Consider the following 17,601-nt stretch of genomic DNA (forward strand, 5'->3'; position numbering starts at 1 on the left):
AAGCTAGTTTGGTGGTGCTGAATTCTCTTAGCTTTTGCTTCTTTGCAAAGCTTCTATTTCTCCGTTGAATCTGAATGAGAGCCTTGCTGAGTAGGGTATTCTTGGTTGTAGGTTTTTCCCTTTCATAACTTTAAATATATCGTGCCACTTTCTTTGGGCCTGTAGCGTTTCTGTTGGAAAATCACCCTATCACCTTATGGGGATTCCCTTTTGTGTTATTTGTTGCTTTTCCCTTGTTACTTTTAGTATTTTTTTTCTGTCTTTAATTTTTGTAAGTTAATAAAGTCTTTATTTATGTATTTGGCTGTGCTGGGTCTTATTTGTGGCACGCAGGATCTTCAGTCTTTGTCGTAGCATGTGGAATTTTGAGTTGCAGCATGCAGCATCTTTCATTGTGGCATGCAAACTCTTAGTTGTGGCATGCAAACCCTTAGTGCGGCATGTGAACTCTCAGTTGTGTCATGTAGGATCTAGTTCCCTGACAAGGGATCGAACCTGGGCCCCCTGCATTGGGAGCATGCAGTCTTCTCCACTGGACCACCAGGGAAGTCCCAGTTTTTGTAAATTTGATTAATATGTACCTTGGCTTGTTCCTCCTTGGGTTTATCCTGCCTGGACTCTCTGTGCTTCCTTTCTTGTGATAAGGAAGTTTTCAGCTATTATTTCTTCGAATATTTCCTCGGGTCCTTTCTTATCCTTCTGGAACCCCTATAATGTGAACGAATTTTGGTGTGTTTAATGTTGTTCTAGAGGGCCTCTCAGACTGTCATTATTTCTTTTCATTCTTTTTTCTTTATTCCGTTCCAGGGTAGTGATTTCCATTATTCTGTCTTCCAGCTCACTTATCTGTTTTTCTGCCTCACTTATTCTGCTATTGTTTCCTTCTAGTGTATTTTTCATTTCGGTTATTGTATTGTTCATTTCTGTTTGTTGTTTAGATCCTCTAGGTCTTTGTTAACCATTTCTTGTATTTTCTTGGTCTTGCCTCCATTCTTTTTCCGAGATCTTGGATCATCTTTACTGTCATTACTCTGAATTCTTTTTTTGGGTAAATTGCTTATCTCCACTTTACTTAGTTGTTCTTCTGGGCTTTTATCTTGTTCCTTCATCTGGGACATATTCCTCTGCTGTCTAATTTTGTCTAACTTTCTGTGATTGTGGTTTCCATTCCACAGGCTGCAGGATTGTAGTTCTATTTTAAATTAATTAATTTTATTTTTGGCTGCATTGAGTCTTCATTGCTGCACATGGGCTTTCTCTAGTTGTGGTGAGCGGGGGCTGCTCTTCATTGTGCGCGGGCTTCTCATTGCGGTGGCTCCTCTTGTTGCGGAGCACGGGCTCTAGGTGCGTGAGCTTCAGTAGTTGTGGCACTCGGTCTCAGTAGGTGCGCAGGCTCTAGAGTGCAGGCTCAGTAGTTGTGGCCCATGGGCTTAGTTCCTCTGCGGCATGTGGCATCTTCCTGGATCAGGGCTCGAACCTGTGTCCCCTGCATTGGCAGGCAGATTCTCAACCACTGTGCCACCAGGGAAGCCCGGGATTGTAGTTCTTGATTCAGGTGTCTGCCCCCTGGTGGGTGAGGCTGGCGAAGGGCTTGCGCTGGCTTCCTGGTAGGAGGGACTGGTTTCTGCGCACTGGTGGGTATAGCTGGGTCTTGTCCCTCTGGTTGGCAGGGCTGTGTCAAGGGGTGTGTTTAGTAGGAAGCTGTAGGATCAGGAAGACATTAGGCAGCCTGTCTTCCGATGGGCAGGGATGGGCAGGGCTGTGTTCCCGCCCTGTAGGTTTTTTGGCCTGAGGCATCCCAGCACTGGAGCCTACAGGCTGTTGGGTGGGGCTGGGTCTTAGTGAGAAAAGCTTGGCCTCCAGGCGGTCTCACGCCAATGAGCACTTCCCAGAACTTACACTGCCAGTGTCTCTGTCCCCACAGTGAGCCACAGCCGCCTGCACCACCACCCCCACCTCCACGGGACATCCTCCAACATCAGCAGGTAGGTCTGGCCCAGGCCCTTATGAGGTCACTGCTTTTCCTCCCGGGTCCTGGTGTGCTCGAGACCTTGTGTGCCTCCTGCAAGAGTAGGGCTTCTGTTTCCCCCAGTCGTGTGGAATTTGCTGATCAAACCCCAGTGGCCTTCAAGCCCAGCTGGTTTGGGCACTCACCCTCCCGATGCCAGACTCCCTGGCTGGGGAGACGGATGTGGGGCTCAGAACTTTAACTCCTGTGTGTGAACCTTTCCAGTGTAAATATTTTCTAGTTTGTGGGTTGCCCAGCCGGTGGGGATGGAATTTGATTTCATCGTGATTGTGCCCCTCCTACTGTCTCTTTGTGGCTTCTTCTTTGTCTTTAGATGTAGGGTAACTTTTTTGGTAGCTTCCGGCAGTTTTTGGTCAGTTGTTTTTCAGCAGTTAGTTGTGATTTTGGTATTTTCATGAGGGGGGCGAACTCAGCGTCCTTCCACTCTGCCATCTTCTCTCCAAGCCCCCACTTCATAGGATTTAATTGTCAAATATACTGTCTGTAGAAAATGCATAAGCCATTGCGGGACCCACCTAAACCTACTAAAGTGGACATCCACAGAAGGACGGCCAGGCCAAGGCCTGGATGAATCCCTCACACCAGCCCCTGCTCAACATGACTCCCAGACAGGCCTCCTCTGTCGGGTGAGTGACAAGTGTGTGCCTCCCTGGGTCACTGTGTTTTAATTCTGTGTGCTTTCTTTGGAGTGCAAATGGCATTCTGTCAGTTTTCCGTTACTCAGTGCTGTTAGCTGCCCCTGGGATGGCAGTCTGGTCACTCTTGCTAGTCTGTAGGGCCCTGTGATGGGGCTGCACCCTGTTCATTTCTTGATTCTACTGCTAGTAGCCACTTGGGTGGCCTCGAGGGTTTTCTGCTATGACATGTGCTTCTGAAAACTTTGGAAATCGTATACACTTGGATGTCTCGGCCTCATCTTCTCCAAATTGCCCATACTAGACCCCTGTTTCTCAGCCCCCAAACATCTTCTCTTCTGTTCTATGGTTGCCCTATAGGACGGGGATCAACCCTGCCCCCCACCCAAGATGGGCTTGGTTGTCAAGATGATGCCATTTGCACCAAGAGGATCAGAAGATAGTTGGTAATGTGGGGAGATGGACGCAGGTGTACGCTCTTGCAGGAGGCCAGAGGAAGAGCTGGTGGGGCCTCCGTCGTGGCTGGGCGTTTATGAGGTTTGATCTTCCCACCCACAGGACACATGGCACTCGTGGGCCTCCTTATCCATTCGCATAGACCGGGCCGTGCAGGGAAGAGAGTGGGGCTCTGGAAGTTCTTCCTAGTCAGACCACAGATCCCATCACGAATGGATCCAGCCTCTTTACTGTAATTCACCTCCGATGTTTGGTTGAAGACTGACACACCTCATCTCATCTAGTCGAATATGAACTTGTCTGAGTGTGAAGCTTAGAAGCCTAGTGCCCAAGCACTGTAACGTAGTTAAGACAAGCAGATGTCGGAAGAGCGTTGGAATCCGCTTAATCCCAGGGCATTGGAGAGGGGCGGGAGACACCCTGGGGGCTTCCGGGCTCTGTCCAGCTATTCCTGCCATGCTTTTGTGCAGCCTCGCCAGGGCTGTCTACCCACATGCAGTGAAAGACCCCTTCAGGGAAACTGCCCCTGCCCTGGCTGGGCAACGAATAGTCCTCAGCCAGGCGGCCAGCAGCTCCACGGAAAGCATCTAAACACAAGGCCTCTGCTGCACGTGGCTCAAGTATTGGGGTATTTCCTGAGTGCCACCTGGGCTGTGGGCCCACAAGACCACCGTCACGTGGGAGGTGCCGGGGCTCTGGTTCACCTCTGTCCTGCCAGCGCCAGTTCAGGAAGGAGGCCTCTGCAGGGGTGAGCCTGTGTGGTGCTGCAGGCACAACCCAAGGCATCAGGGCAGCTGGGCGCCAGCAGCCCGGTCTCAGGGCCCGGGAGGGCCTCGGCTCCAGCAGGGCCCAGGGAGTGGCCGTCGTGGTGCGCCACTGCTCTGTATTGCTAGGAGGGCTACCAGATGCCCGTGGGCAGTTAACGGCGCATGGTAAATTGGGCCTGCCGGCCTACAGAACCTTGGACGTGTGAGATGGTGGTGTGTTTGTTCCAGTGGATGAACCTACACTGACATGTCGTCATCACCCACAGTCCACAGCTGACTTTGCATGTATGTTCTGTGGGTCTAGATGAAGATGCGTCCACCTTTATAGTGTCCTGCGAAACACGTTCGCTGCCCTAAAAAATGCCCTGTGCGCCTCCTAGTCACCCCTCCCCCAGCCCCGATCCCCGGCAACCACTGGTCCTTTTACTGCCATCTCCACAGTCTTGTCTTTTCAAACAGATTTAGAAAAATCTTTTGATATGCTGTGATTTTTCTTCTTTAGACCGTTGAAGTGATTTTTAAAAATTATTTATTTTTATGATTTTTTGCTGTGTTGGGTCTTAGTTGCTGTATGTGGGATCTTCGTTGTGGCATGTGGGATCGTTCGTTGCAGCGCATGGGCTTGTCTCTAGTTGCGGCCCACGGGCTCTCTAGTTGTGGTGCATGGGATCCAGAGTGCATGGGCTCTGTAGTTTGCAGCATGCTGGCTCTCTAGTTGAGGCACGCGGGCTCAGTAGTTGTGGTGCCTGGGCTTAGTTGCCCTGTGTCATGTGGGATCTTAGTTCCCTCACCAGGGATCAAACCCATGTCCCCTGCATTGGAAGGTGGATTCTTAGCCACTGGTCCATCCAGGAAGTCCCCTGAAGTGATTCTTGAATGTTGAGCCAACCTTGCATACCTGGGATAAATACCACTTGCTTATGGTATATAATTCTTCTATATTACTGGCTTCAGTTTGTTAATAATTATTTTTCCCGGTACGCGGGCCTCTCACTGTTGTGGCCTCTCCCGTTGCATAGCACAGGCTCCGGATGCACAGGCTCAGCAGACATAGCTCACGGGCCCAGCTGCTCCGCGGCATCTTCCTGGACTGGGGCACGAACCCGTGTCCCCTGCATTGGCAGGCGGACTCTCAACCACTGCGCCACCAGGGAAGCCCAATTTTGTTAATATTTTAAAAAAATATTTATTTATTTATTTTGACTGCACTGGGTCTTAGCTGTGGCTTGTGGGATCTTCAATGAGGTATGCGGTCTTCTTAGTTGCGGCGGGCAAACTCTTAGTTGCGGCATGTGGGATCTAGTTCCTCGACCAGGGATCAAACCTGGGCCCCCTGTGGAGTCTTACCCATTGGACTACCAGGGAAGTCCCCAGTTTGTTAATACTTTGTTTGTGACTTTTACATCACTGTTTATGAGAGAGACTGATCTGTAGTTTCCTTGTCATGTCCCTGTCTGGTTTTGTTATTATGGAAATGCTTACCTCATATAATGAGTTAGTACACATTCCCTCTGCTTCTGTCCTCTGAAACTAATTGTAGAGAATTAATTTCGTCCTTAAATGTTAGGTAGAATTCACCAGTGAACCCATCTGGATCTGGTGTTTTCTGCTTTGGAAGGTTAGTAATTATATTATTTTTTACTTTACTTTTTTACTGAAGTATAGTTGATTTACAATAGTGTGTTAGTTTCAGGTGTACAGCACAGCGATTCAGTTTTATACACACACACGCACACATATCTTTTTCAGATTCTTTACTCTTACAGATTGTTACAAAATATTGAGTATAGTTCCCTGTGCTATACAGTAGGTCCTTGTTGGTTATCTATTTTATATATAATAGTGTGTATATGTTAATCCCAACTTCCTAATATATCCCTCTGTCCATGCCCCTTTCTCCTTTGGTAACCATAAGTTTGTTTCCTATGTCTGTGAGTCTCTTTCTATTTTGGAAATAAGTTCATTTGTATATTTTATTTTCTTTTACTTATTTACTGTTTTAGATTCTACATATAAGCGGTATATGATATTTGTCTTTCTCTGGTTTACTTCACTTAGTATGACTATCTCTAGGTCCATCCATGTTGCTGCAAATGGCATTATTTCATTCTTTTTTATGGCTGAGTAATATTCCATTGTATGTGTACCACATCTTCTTTATCCAGTCATCTGTTGATAGAAATTTAGGTTGCTTCCATGTCTTGGCTCTTGTAAATAGTGCTGCTGTGAACATTGGGATGTATGTATCTTTTTGAATTACAGTTTTGTCCAGATATATGCCCAGTAGTGGGATTGCTGGATCATATGGTAATTCTGTTTTCAGTTTTTTAAGGACCCTCCATACTATTTTCCATAGTGGCTGCACCAATTTACATTGCCACCAACAGTGTAGCAAGGTTCCTGGAAGGTTACTGATTGTTCATTCAGTTTCTTTCATAGATGTAGGGCTATTCAGATTATCTGTTTCTTCTTGTGTGAGTTCTTGCAGGCTGTGTCTTTCAAGAAATAGGGCCATTCCATCGAGGTTATTAAATTTGTGGGTATAGTTATTAATAGTATTCCATTATTACCCTTTCAACATCCATAAGACATGTAATGATATCACCTAGTTCTTTGCTGATAGTAATAATTTATGTCTTCTCTATTTTTTTCCTAGTTAGTGTATGATTTTATTGATCTTTTCAGAGAGCCAGCTTTTGGTTTACTTGATATTCTCTACCAATTTCTTGTTTTAAATTTTATTGATTTCTGCTCCAAATTTTAGTATTTTTTTCTTCTGATTACTTTAGATTTAATTTGCCCTTTTTCTAGTTTAAGGTAGAGGTTTAGATTATTGATTTTTAAAAAAATTTTTTTTATTATTTGTTTTTGTGGTATGCAGGCATCTCACTGTTGTGGCCTCTCCCATTGCGGAGCACAGGCTCTGAACGCGCAAGCTCAGTGGCCATGGCTCACGGGCCCAGCCGCTCCGCGGCATATGGGATCTTCCCAGACCGGGGCACGAACCCGTGTCCCCTGCGTCGGCAGGTGGACTCTCAACCACTGTGCCACCAGGGAAGCCCGCCAGGCAGATTCTTAACCACTGGGCAGGTGGTTCTTAACCACTGAGCCACCAGGGAAGCCCTGCATCCCTCAAATTCTGATAAGTGTTATTTTCGTTTTCATTAAGTTCAAAATATTTTTTATTTCTCTGGAGATTTCTTCTTTGATCCATTTGTTATTTGGAAGTTTGTTGTTTACAAGTACTTGGAGGACTTTCCAGCTACCTTTATGTTATTTCCAGTTTAATTCCACTGTGGCCTAAGAGCATCCAGTGTGATTTCTTCTTTTAAATTCATTAAGGTTTGTTTCATGGCCCAAGATATGGTGTTTGTTGGTGATGGTCCTGTGTGCACTTGAGAGGATCTGTGTGCTGCTGTCTTTGGATGACGTCGTCCGTAGTTGTGAATTATATCCAGTTGTGGATGGTACTGTTGAGTTCATTTATCTTCTTACTCACTTTTTGCCTCCAGCATCTGTCATTTCTGATAGAGATATATTGAAGTCTCTAACTTAAATAGTGGATTCATCCATTTCTCGATGCAGTCATATCAGTTTTTGTCTCTAGCATGTGGACTCTGTTGTTAGGTGCACACGCACTAAGGGTTGTTATGTCTTCTTGGAGAATCGATGCCTTTATCATCATGTCATGCCTCTCTTTATCTCTGAGAATTTTCCTTCCTCTGAAATCTGCTCTATGTGAAATACAGCTACTCAAGTTTTGTGTTTTTTTCGTTTTTCGTTTTTTTCTTTTTTCGTTTTTTTTTTGTTTTTTTTTCCGGCTGTGTTGGGTCTTAGTTGCTGTGTGCAGGCTTTCTCTAGTTGAGGTGAGCGGGGGTTGCTCTTCGTTGCAGTACACGGGCTTCTTACTGCGGTGGCTTCTCTTGTAGTGGAGCATGGACTCAGGCAATTGGGCTTCAGTAGTTGTGGCACGCAGGCTCAGTAGTTGTGGCTCGCGGGCTCTAGAGCACAGGCTCAGTAGTTGTGGTGTACAGGCTTAGCTGCTCCACGGCATGTGGTATCTTCCAGGACCAGGGTGCGAACCCATGGCCCCTGCATTGGCAGGGGGATTCTTAACCACTGCACCACCAGGGAAGCCCCTGCCCTCTCCTATTTATCACCAAAGAGTGTTTGGTGTAATTTTGCTTCTTTCGAACTTTTAATCAATGGGTATTCCCAGTAATACACTACTGATATCATTGAAAATGTTTTCTGTCTTTGCCCCGTCTGTTTCACGCAAGCTGGTATCTGAACCTGTGAGTCATCTGATTAACTCATCCATTTGCTCTTGGGGCCTCTGTTGTTTCAGGGGTGTGTGCGTGTGTGTGTTCAGCAGTGCAATCGCAGTCTTGTTTTTATCCTTTTTTTTTTTTTGGCTGTGCTGCGCAGCTTGTGGGATCTTACTCCCCCGATCAGGGATCAAACCTGGGCCCCCTGCAGTGGAAGCGTGAAGTCTTAACCACTGGACCGCCAGGGAAGTCCCAATTGTTTTTATCCTTAACTGCAAATACATCAGAAATTTTCTTCACGTTGGGGAGAAATCGGTGCATTGTAGATTATGCATCTACAGGTCCCTCAAGGATTTCACACTGTGGCAGGGCCACCTGGGGAGTCGACACCCGAATTGAGCTTGACCTTCATGGCAGAGATGTGGTGCTCCTACCTGTTGGCCTTGAGATTGGGGCCAGAAGCCTGGGGTCAAAGGACTGACCCTCACCCATGTTGACATTCTCCAAGATGAGGGGCCACTTACCCTGGCTTCACAGCAAATGAACAGCAGTAGAGAAAACGAGGAAAAAGGATATTACCGGTTCTAACTTTAAAAGGAAGGAAGCCAAAGCCACCGGGAAAGGAAGTGAAGAAACCTAACGCTACAGAAAAGACATCATTCCCACTCTCTTGGTCTTCCTGCAACTGTCGCCACGTGTTTTACGTCTAGATACATACTAGCCCTCCAATATATCGGCGTTTTATTGAAATAATCAAGTATTTTTCAGACTGAAATGACGAAAGAAAAACCATCTAAGCTTTTTTTTTTTTTTTTTTTGGCTGTGTTGGGTCTTCATTGGTGCGTGTGGGCTTTCTTTAGTTGTGGCAAGCGGGGTCTACTCTTTGTTACGGTGAGCAGGCTTCTCACTGTGGTGGCTTCTCGTTGCGGAGCATGGGCTCTAGGCGCACAGGCTTCAGTAGTTGTGGCACGCAGGCTCAGTAGTTGTGGGTCGCAGGCTCTAGAGCTCAGGCTCAGTAGTTGTGGTGCACGGGCTTAGTTGCCCTGCGGCATCCGAGATCCTAGTTCCCTGACCAGGGATCAAACCTGTGTCCCCTGCATTGGAAGGAAGATTCTTAACTACTGTACCACCAGGGAAGTCCTCCATCTTATATCTATGTCCATGTATCTACACATCCAGAACCTTCCAAGCTTTTGTACAGATCTCCCATCCTAGCTGACGTCCTGTCTCTTCTGCCTGAAAGACTTCCTTTCCCTTTTCTGGTAGTGCCAGTTTGCTGGGAATGGATTCTTTCAGCATTTGGGTGTCTGACTGAGTTGCCATAGTGTAGAAAGGTGTTTCCTCTTAGTATAGACATTTTCTGTGACATACAGTTTTGCTCTGAGCATTTTAAGTATGTTACAGCAATGTATTTGCACTGGCATTATTTCCAGTGAGAACTCATGTCAACGTTATGTTTGTTCATCTGTGTATTATGTTGTTTTTCTCTGGGTGCTTTGAAGATATTCTCTTCATCTCTGGTTTTTGTTTTGTTTTGCCTCCCTGCATGGCTTGTGGGATCTTAGTTCCCTGGCCAGGGTTGGAACCCAGGCCCTGGGCAGTGAAAGCATGGCGTCCTAACCACCGTACAGCTGGGGAATTCCCTCGTCTCTGGTGTTGAGAAATACAGTTATGACAAGCCTTGGTGGAGATTTCTTTGTTTCCTCTGCTTGGTGATTGTCAACTTTCTTAGATATGGGCTTTATATGTTTCATTCACTTTGAAAAATTCTCAGCAATAATTTTGATTATTATAGCTAGAAGATTTTCTTCTAGCTTCCTTCTCTCATTTGGGAATCTAGGTACATGTGTAGTTGGTTGTTAGGGGTCCTTTCACAGCTCACAGATACTGTCTACGTTTTTTGATACTTAATTGCAGAGTTCACATCTTTGCAGTAAAGACCCATCCTTTTATGTTCACATCTCTTTTTTCTGCAGTATTTTATCTGCTTTTAATGCCATGCAGTGTGTGTGTGTGTGTTAATTTAGTTATTTTAGGCTGCGTTGGGTCTTTGTTGCTGCATGCGGGCTTTCTCTAGCTGTGGCGAGCGGGGGCTACTCTTCGTTGCGGTGCACGGGCTTCTCATTGTGGTGGCCTCTCTTGTTGCAGAGCACAGGCTCTAGGCGTGCGGGCTCAGTAGTTGTGGCTCATGGGCTCTAGAGTGCAGGCTCAGTAGTTGTGGCGCACGGCTTAGCTGCTCCGCGGCATGTGGGATCTTCCCGGACCAGGGCTCGAACCCGGTCCCCTGCATTGGCAGGCGGATTCTTAACCACTGCACCACCAGGCAAGTCCCTCCATTCAGTATATTTTTCATCGAAGATGTTGTAGTTTCCGTGTCCTGAAGTTTGATTTGGGTCTTTTAAAGTAATATCTCCATTTCTCTATATAAGGTTTTTGTCATATAGAACAGGGGTCCCCAACACCTGGGCCTGTTAGGACCAGGCCGCACAGCAGGAGGTGAGTGGTGGGCCAGCAAGCGAAGCGTCGTCTGCCGGTCCCCATTGCTCACATTACCGCCTGAACCCCCCCCATCCGTGGAAAAATTGTCTTCCACAAAACCGGTCCCTGGTGCCAGAAAGGTTGGGGATCACTGATATAGAAGACAATTATAAAAGTTCCTTCTCTAAGTTTAACATGGTGTCCGTGCTGGGGTGTCTCATCACCATGAGTCTTGCATTTCAACCTTTTAAAAATTTTTCTTTCTTTTTTGGCCACACCTGGAGGCACGTGAGATCTTAGTTCCCCGATCAGGGATGGAAACCATGCCCCCTGCAGTAGAAGCGTGGAGTCTTAACCACTGGACCGCCAGGGAAGTCCCTACATTTCAGCTTTTTCGAATGCCTTATATTTGATCAGATGCCAGACATTATGACCTTTACCTTGACGGGTGTTTGGTGTTTTCATGTTCCTGTCAATATTTGATGGATCTGAATTCACAGAATCCTGTTGTTTACTTCTTTTGGGCCTTGGGTTCAGTGTCAAGAGCTTTGCGCTTCTCCCTCACAGTTAATTTGCACAAAACTTAACGCTTACGTCCAAACTAAAAATTCTCCAAAATAATATTCCGATTGGGAAAATAGGCCTGTGTTCTTTTTAATTTATTATTTTTTAATTTATTTTTGGCTGCATTGAGTCTTTGTTGCTTGCGCAGGCTTTCTCTAGTTGTGGCGAGTGGGGGCTACTCTTCGTTGCGGTGCAGGGTAGGCCTGTGTTCTCTTAATGGCCTAGTGTTCTTCCAGAAAGATGGCCAGTCGAGACTGGTGGTGGTCGTTCTAATTTCCCTCTGGGTTTCTGACAGTTTGGGAGGTGCATTAAAAAGAATACCACCTCCCCCGTCCTTCAGTGTTTTCCCATTGTTAACCACCTCTGTAGATCTGATGCTTGTCTCATGTGCCGATAGCTGTGTTGGGCAAGGAAAAGGGAGATGAAATAGTTGTTGTCATTTGAAATGGGTGATCTTGATGCAGAGACATGGTTCATTTCTAGAGCATTTCTGGCATTTCTTCATAGTGCACATGGGGACAAAAGAAACCAGGAATGGTCACAATGTAACTGCTGGGGAAATAAGTTCAGGATGTCAGAGGTGCTTGGGGAATTCCCTGGCAGTCCAGTGCTTAAGACTCCATGCGTCCACTTGAGGGGGCGTGGGTTCAGTCTGTGGTCGGGGAACTAGGACCTTGCATGCTGCCGTGGCTTGGCAAAAAAAGGAAAAAAAAAAAAAAGCTGTCACAGGTGCTGTTAGATCTGTGGGATGTGATGAGATCAGTGAACAAGAGGACTCTGGATAGAGTGGGAAAGGTCTGACCCCTAAGGCTTAGATTTGAAGCTGGAGGACGACAGAGCCTTGGGTGAACGTAGCATGATTGAGTCCAGTTCCCCTGGACTGTGAGCTGCACCAGCCTTCCTGCTTGTACTGGAGGACGTGGGTTTGTTGCTCTAACACATGTGTTCTGTTTCAGGACTCAGTGGTCTCTGAGGATGTGGCTGCGGACTTCACCTGGGCAGAGTGGGCTTTGCTAAGTCCTGTTCAGAGGAACTCTACAGAGATGTGAGGCTTCGAACCTTCAGGAACTTGGCCTCAGCAGGTAGGGGTGGCATCATTCCTTCACTTGTCCTTTCAGAGAACAACCTATCTTACTCTGTTGACCTTGTTCCAAGATTAGGGCTGAGAAGCGGGCACACGTTAGCAGACACACAGACCTGGTCAGAGGCCTCATGGAGTCTTGAGACTAATGAACAGCTTTACTGTGAAAACAAAGATCTGCTTAAACATCTTTTAAGATGTTGGAAGCTGACTTTTAAAAAAAGTATTTATTTGGCTGCACTGGGTCTTAGTTGTGGCACACGGGATCTTCGTTGCCACGTGCGAGATCTTCCTTGCAGCATGCGGTTATCTAGTTCCCCCACCAGGGATCGAACCCGGGCCCCCCCTGCATTGGGAGTGTGGAGCCTTAACCCCTGGACCACCAGGAAGTCCCTAAGCTGACTTTTTATTTCTCTCCTGAGGCTCCTTAAACTGATAAGCGAGCATAGTTTTCAAATGTTGGGTTGGGGCACCCTTATCCGAGGAATACTATGCTTAAAACACACTGCAGCATCAAAAACATAAACAGTCACAAATATTGGGAAATGTGTCATTAAAATAATCGTGAAAAACTATCAGTCCTTACATCATTAATGATTATAAATTTTTAAAAATATTTATTTATTTTTGGCTGCGTTGGATCTTTGTTGCGGTGCGTGGGCTTCTCATTGCAGTGGCTTCTTTTGTTGCGGAGCATGGGCTCTAGGTGCGCGGACTTCAGTAGTTGTGGCTCGCGGGCTCAGTAGTTGTGGCTCGCGGGCTCAGTAGTTATGGCTCACGGGCTCTAGAACGCAGGCTCGGTAGTTTTGGCGCATGGGCCCTAGAGCGCAGGCTTGGTAGTTGTGGCACGTGGGCTCAGTTGCTCCGCAGCATGTGGGATCTTCCCAGACCAGGGCTGGAATCCGTGTCCCCTGCACTGGCAGGCGGGTGCTTAAACCCTGCGCCACCAGGGAAGCCCGATTATGAGTTGTTAATGTACTTCGTCCATATGTGGGACAACAGTGCTGTAGATGATCAGTGGGGAGAAACCAAAGCGAGACTACAGTCTTACTGTGAAACAAAGACACGCTGCTGGAGTCGAATCCTACAAAGGTACCGAGTGCTGGGGGGCTTCAGTGGATACCCAAGTCTAGACCCCCGCCTTCAGTGTGAGGCTGGGCAGACGGGTCTCGTATCTAAGCGCTGATGTGAGATCTCACGCTGTAGACAAAACCTATCCGTGTCAGGAATGTGGGACGGCCTTTCCTTTTCTCTCCTCTTCAGAAACATGTCTCCCTGGTCAATGCCACGTGAGGAATGTGGCAGAACTCTACCGTCACTCATCTTTTCAGACATGGGAGTGGTCACAAGTGAGCAGAAAACCTATGAAGGGGAAGAACATGGCAAGGTTCTTACTTATTGCTGTGCCCTTAGAAGACCCGTGACTACTCATAATGGAATAAAGTCTTGGGATTATAAGGAATGTGGGAAAGGCTCTCGTCGTCATTACACGATATATAAAAGCACTCACCTTGTAAGTGTGAGACGTGGGAGAACCTTTATTCCTTCCTCACACCCAGCAGCACAGTTACGGTGGAATAGCGTCCGCTTACTGACTGCAGTGAGTCCACGAGGAGCCGTGTGTTCGCTCAGGAGGACGGTGTGAGAGACCTGATCAGGGGATCTCGCCCCGTGTTCGCCAGGTTTGTGGAAGGAGCAAGGAAGCAGGATTTGTGGATTGGACGTACTCATGGGGTAGCGTATGGAAAGGATTTTAGGAATTCTTACCTACAGAGCTGGAAAAATGGCGTGGAGCTAACTTGTAATTGGGGAAAGTGGAAAAAGTTCCTCCAAATATTGATACAATAGGTTTGAGAGCTGGTCTTATTTTTGGTTTGGGCAATACTTTTTGTGTTTTTAGACATGACTGTGCAGTGGCCTTCTGGGTGTTCTCCATCCCCATCAGAGCGGTAGTGTGGTTTTATGCCCCACGGATTGTTTAACAGAACCCGCCGACCATTCTGTGAGCGTCGGCAGTATGTGCCAGGTCAACCGTTGGGCTGTCAGGCAGCCCGTTCTTTTGTCCACAAGCAGATGAAGTCCAGCTTCAAGACCCTACTGTGTAGAACTTTATTACAGATTTTGTCCAGAGAATGTCTGTACTTGGAATAGGATTAGTCTTGCCTGCCTTTTTTTTTTTTTTTTTTGATGCAAAATGATCAGATGAATCCTCTGATGCGACAATGGCTGTGCAGTTGCATTTATTTATTTATTTGTTTTGCGGTACGCGGACCTCTCGCTGTTGTGGCCTCTCCCATTGCGGAGCACAGGCTTCGGACGCACAGGCTCAGCGGCCATGGCTCACGGGCCCAGCCGCTCCGCGGCATGTGGGATCTTCCCGGACCGGGGCACGAACCCGTGTCCCCTGCATCGGTAGGCGGACTCTCAACCACTGCGCCACCAGGGAAGCCCTGCATTTATTTTTTTAAAATATTTATTTGGCTGCACTGGGTCTTAGTTGCGGCACACGGGATCTTTAGTTGTGACATGTGGGCTCTTAGTTGTCACATGCGGGATCTAGTTCCCTGACCAGGGATCGAACTCGGGCCCCCTGCATTGGGAGCATGGAGTCTTAACCACTGGACCACCAGGGAAGTCCCTGCAGTGGCATTTAAACCTCTAAAGAGAGGAGGGCAACTGTAACACAGAAATTTCCTAGAAATAAAAATGTTTTTTCCCCGAAGACAGGGTCCTAGGTTACCGAACACAGTCAATGGAAATATCCCCAAATCTAGACGGTCTTTTGCAAAGATCTGCACTGCTTTGTAAAAAAATTGAGATGAAATTCACAAACCTGCAGCTAACCATTTAATAATATACAATCTGGTCCGTTCACTGTGTTGTGCAACCACCATCTCTAATGTGAAAGCCTCTTCCTCACGCCAGGACACCCTGTGCCCTTTAAGCAGTGGCTCCCTATTTCCCCTGCAGCCTTCCTGGCAAGCGCTCATCTACTCTCTGCCTGTATGGATTTGCCCGTTCTGGTGATTTTTTATAAAAGCAGTCACATGGGGACTTCCCTGGTGGTCCAGTGGTTAAGACTCTCCCTGCAGGGGGTGCAGGTTGGACCCCTGGTTGGGGAACCAAGTTCCCACATGCCATGCTGCGTGGCCACCCCCCCCCACACACAAAGAAAAAACCCAGTCACCCAATATGTGATCATTTGGGTCTGGTGTTTACTCAGAATGTTTTTGTGGCTCATGCACGTTGCAGCCTGTGTCAGCACCTCTTTCCTTTTTATGGCAGAGTGTGATTCCACTGTGTCTGTGTGCACCACAGTTTGCCTCTCCATTCGTACGTTGATAGATATTGGGGTTGTTTCCACCTTTTGGTTGTGGAAGAGAACCCCTGCTGCTCTGAGCATCCGTGTACAAGTTTCCATGTGCACCTGAGTATTCATCTCTGTGAGGCGGATACCTGTGAGTGGAGTTGCTGGGTCCTGTGGTGATTCTTTGACTTTTTGAGGTACTGCCAAACTGTTTTCCATAGTGGCTGCACCTGCACCATTTACATTCCCATCAGCAGTGTACCAGGTTTCCTATTTCTCCACATCTTTTGGGAAAACCTGTGTTTTTTTTAAAAAATTATAATCCCCATAGTGGGTATGCCGTGATAGCCTAAGTGACCAATGATGTTGAACTTCTACTCGTGTATTTGCTGACTGTGTATCTTCATTAGACAAATGTCTGTTCAAGTCTGTTGCCCATTTTTGAAAACTAGGTTGCCTTGCTGAAAGAGTTCTTTATATTCCGGGTACTAAACCCTTATCAGGTCAAGGACATTTGAACAAAAGGAAATGTATGGATCTTGTTATATCCCTGTAGGGATCATTAGGGAAGCTGACTGCTGCTCGTGGTTATTTGAATATGGTAAACGCAGGTTGTTTATTTTTAGGTGTGATAATGGACTTTAGATTATGTTTTTAAAAAAACATATATTCCCAAATATTCATGGATTAAATGGTATATCTGAGAGTTTCTTCAAAATTATGTGGAGAAATGAGTGGAGTAGAAACAAAAATTGAAAAGTGTTTTAGGAAAGTAATGGATATATACAGTTTTATTGTGTCTTTTCACATCCTTCTAAAAATCATTTTTTAAAATCATAGATACACATAAAATTTACCATCTTAACCATTTTAAGTGGTATTAAATACATTCACATTGTTGTGCAACCATCATAATCCAAGCCCATAACTCTTCATCTTGTAAAACTGAAACAGTAACTCCTACTCCCTCCCCCCCAGCCCCTGCAACCACCATTCTGCTGTCTTTATGAGATGTGACTCCATACCTCCTATAAGTAGAATCATACAGTATTTGTCACTCGTGATTAGCTGATTCCAATGAACATAATGCTCTCAAGGTTATCACTCGTGATTAGCTGATTCCAATGAACATAATGCCCTCAAGGTTCATGCATGTTGTAGCGTAGTAAAGAATTTCCTTCCTTTTATTCCAGTGTATGGATGGACCACACTTTGTGTATCCATTCACTCTTTGAACACTTACATTGCTTTACATATTTTAACGATTGTGAATCATGCTGCCATGAACATGGGTAAACAAGCATCTCTTGGAGACCCTACTTTCAGTACTTGAAGGGTATATACCCAGAAGTGGAATTGCGGGAGAATATGGTAATTCTTTCAGTTTTCTGAGGAACTACCATACTGTTTCCACAACTGCTTTACATCTTACATCCCTACCAGCAGTGCACAAGGATTCCAGTTTTTCCACATCCTTGTCCATACTTGCTTTCTGGGTTTTTTTTTTTTTTTTTTTTTTTTGATAATAGCCATCCTAATGTGTGTGAGGTGATACCTTATTGTAGTTTTGGTTTGCATTTCCCTAATGATTAGTGATTCTGAGCATCTTTTCATGTGCTTATTGGCCACTCGTATGTTTCTTTTCTTTTCTTTTTTTTATTCAATATGAATTTTTATTAACACACATTTTTCAAAGTCTGTACAAATCAAAACATTCCTGTGTTTTAAAAGGTCCATTATTACAAACATACAAATAAACAAAAGGTGTTACCAAAAGTTAGCTACTCAATTTCATGGTAAAAGAGTGTCATGATTTTTAAAAACCAAAATTTCAAGACTGAGGTTTCTGCCTTCCCTTTTTAGAACTTGTGGAAAGTTAGAAAATGTGTGGATTTGCTTTATATTAAATGCCAAGACCTTAGAAAGATTTAGTATAAAACTAAATGTGGTTTTACATTGTCACTTCATGTAACAGAATTTCTCAAGTCTTTAAAATTAAAAAAAAAATGACTTTTT

The 17,601-nt window shown here is 45.8% G+C and overlaps 2 long non-coding RNA genes across 2 annotated transcripts in view; both read left to right on the forward strand.

Moving 5' to 3' along the window:
- Window positions 1-17,601, forward strand: part of LOC117195679 (uncharacterized) — a 57,231-nt gene that overhangs the window by 11,708 nt on the left and 27,922 nt on the right. The window contains exon 3 of the long non-coding RNA XR_007476198.1: window positions 12,154-12,279. This is a non-coding gene — a long non-coding RNA (uncharacterized LOC117195679). The remainder of the gene's footprint in view (window positions 1-12,153; window positions 12,280-17,601) is intronic.
- On the forward strand, window positions 16,558-17,331 carry LOC125963792 (uncharacterized). Its single transcript, XR_007476200.1, has 2 exons — window positions 16,558-16,682; window positions 16,730-17,331. It is a non-coding gene; the product is annotated as an uncharacterized LOC125963792 (long non-coding RNA).

This window comes from Orcinus orca, chromosome 3 (genome assembly GCF_937001465.1).
Source record: "Orcinus orca chromosome 3, mOrcOrc1.1, whole genome shotgun sequence".
In the NCBI taxonomy this organism is placed as follows: Eukaryota; Metazoa; Chordata; class Mammalia; order Artiodactyla; family Delphinidae; genus Orcinus; species Orcinus orca.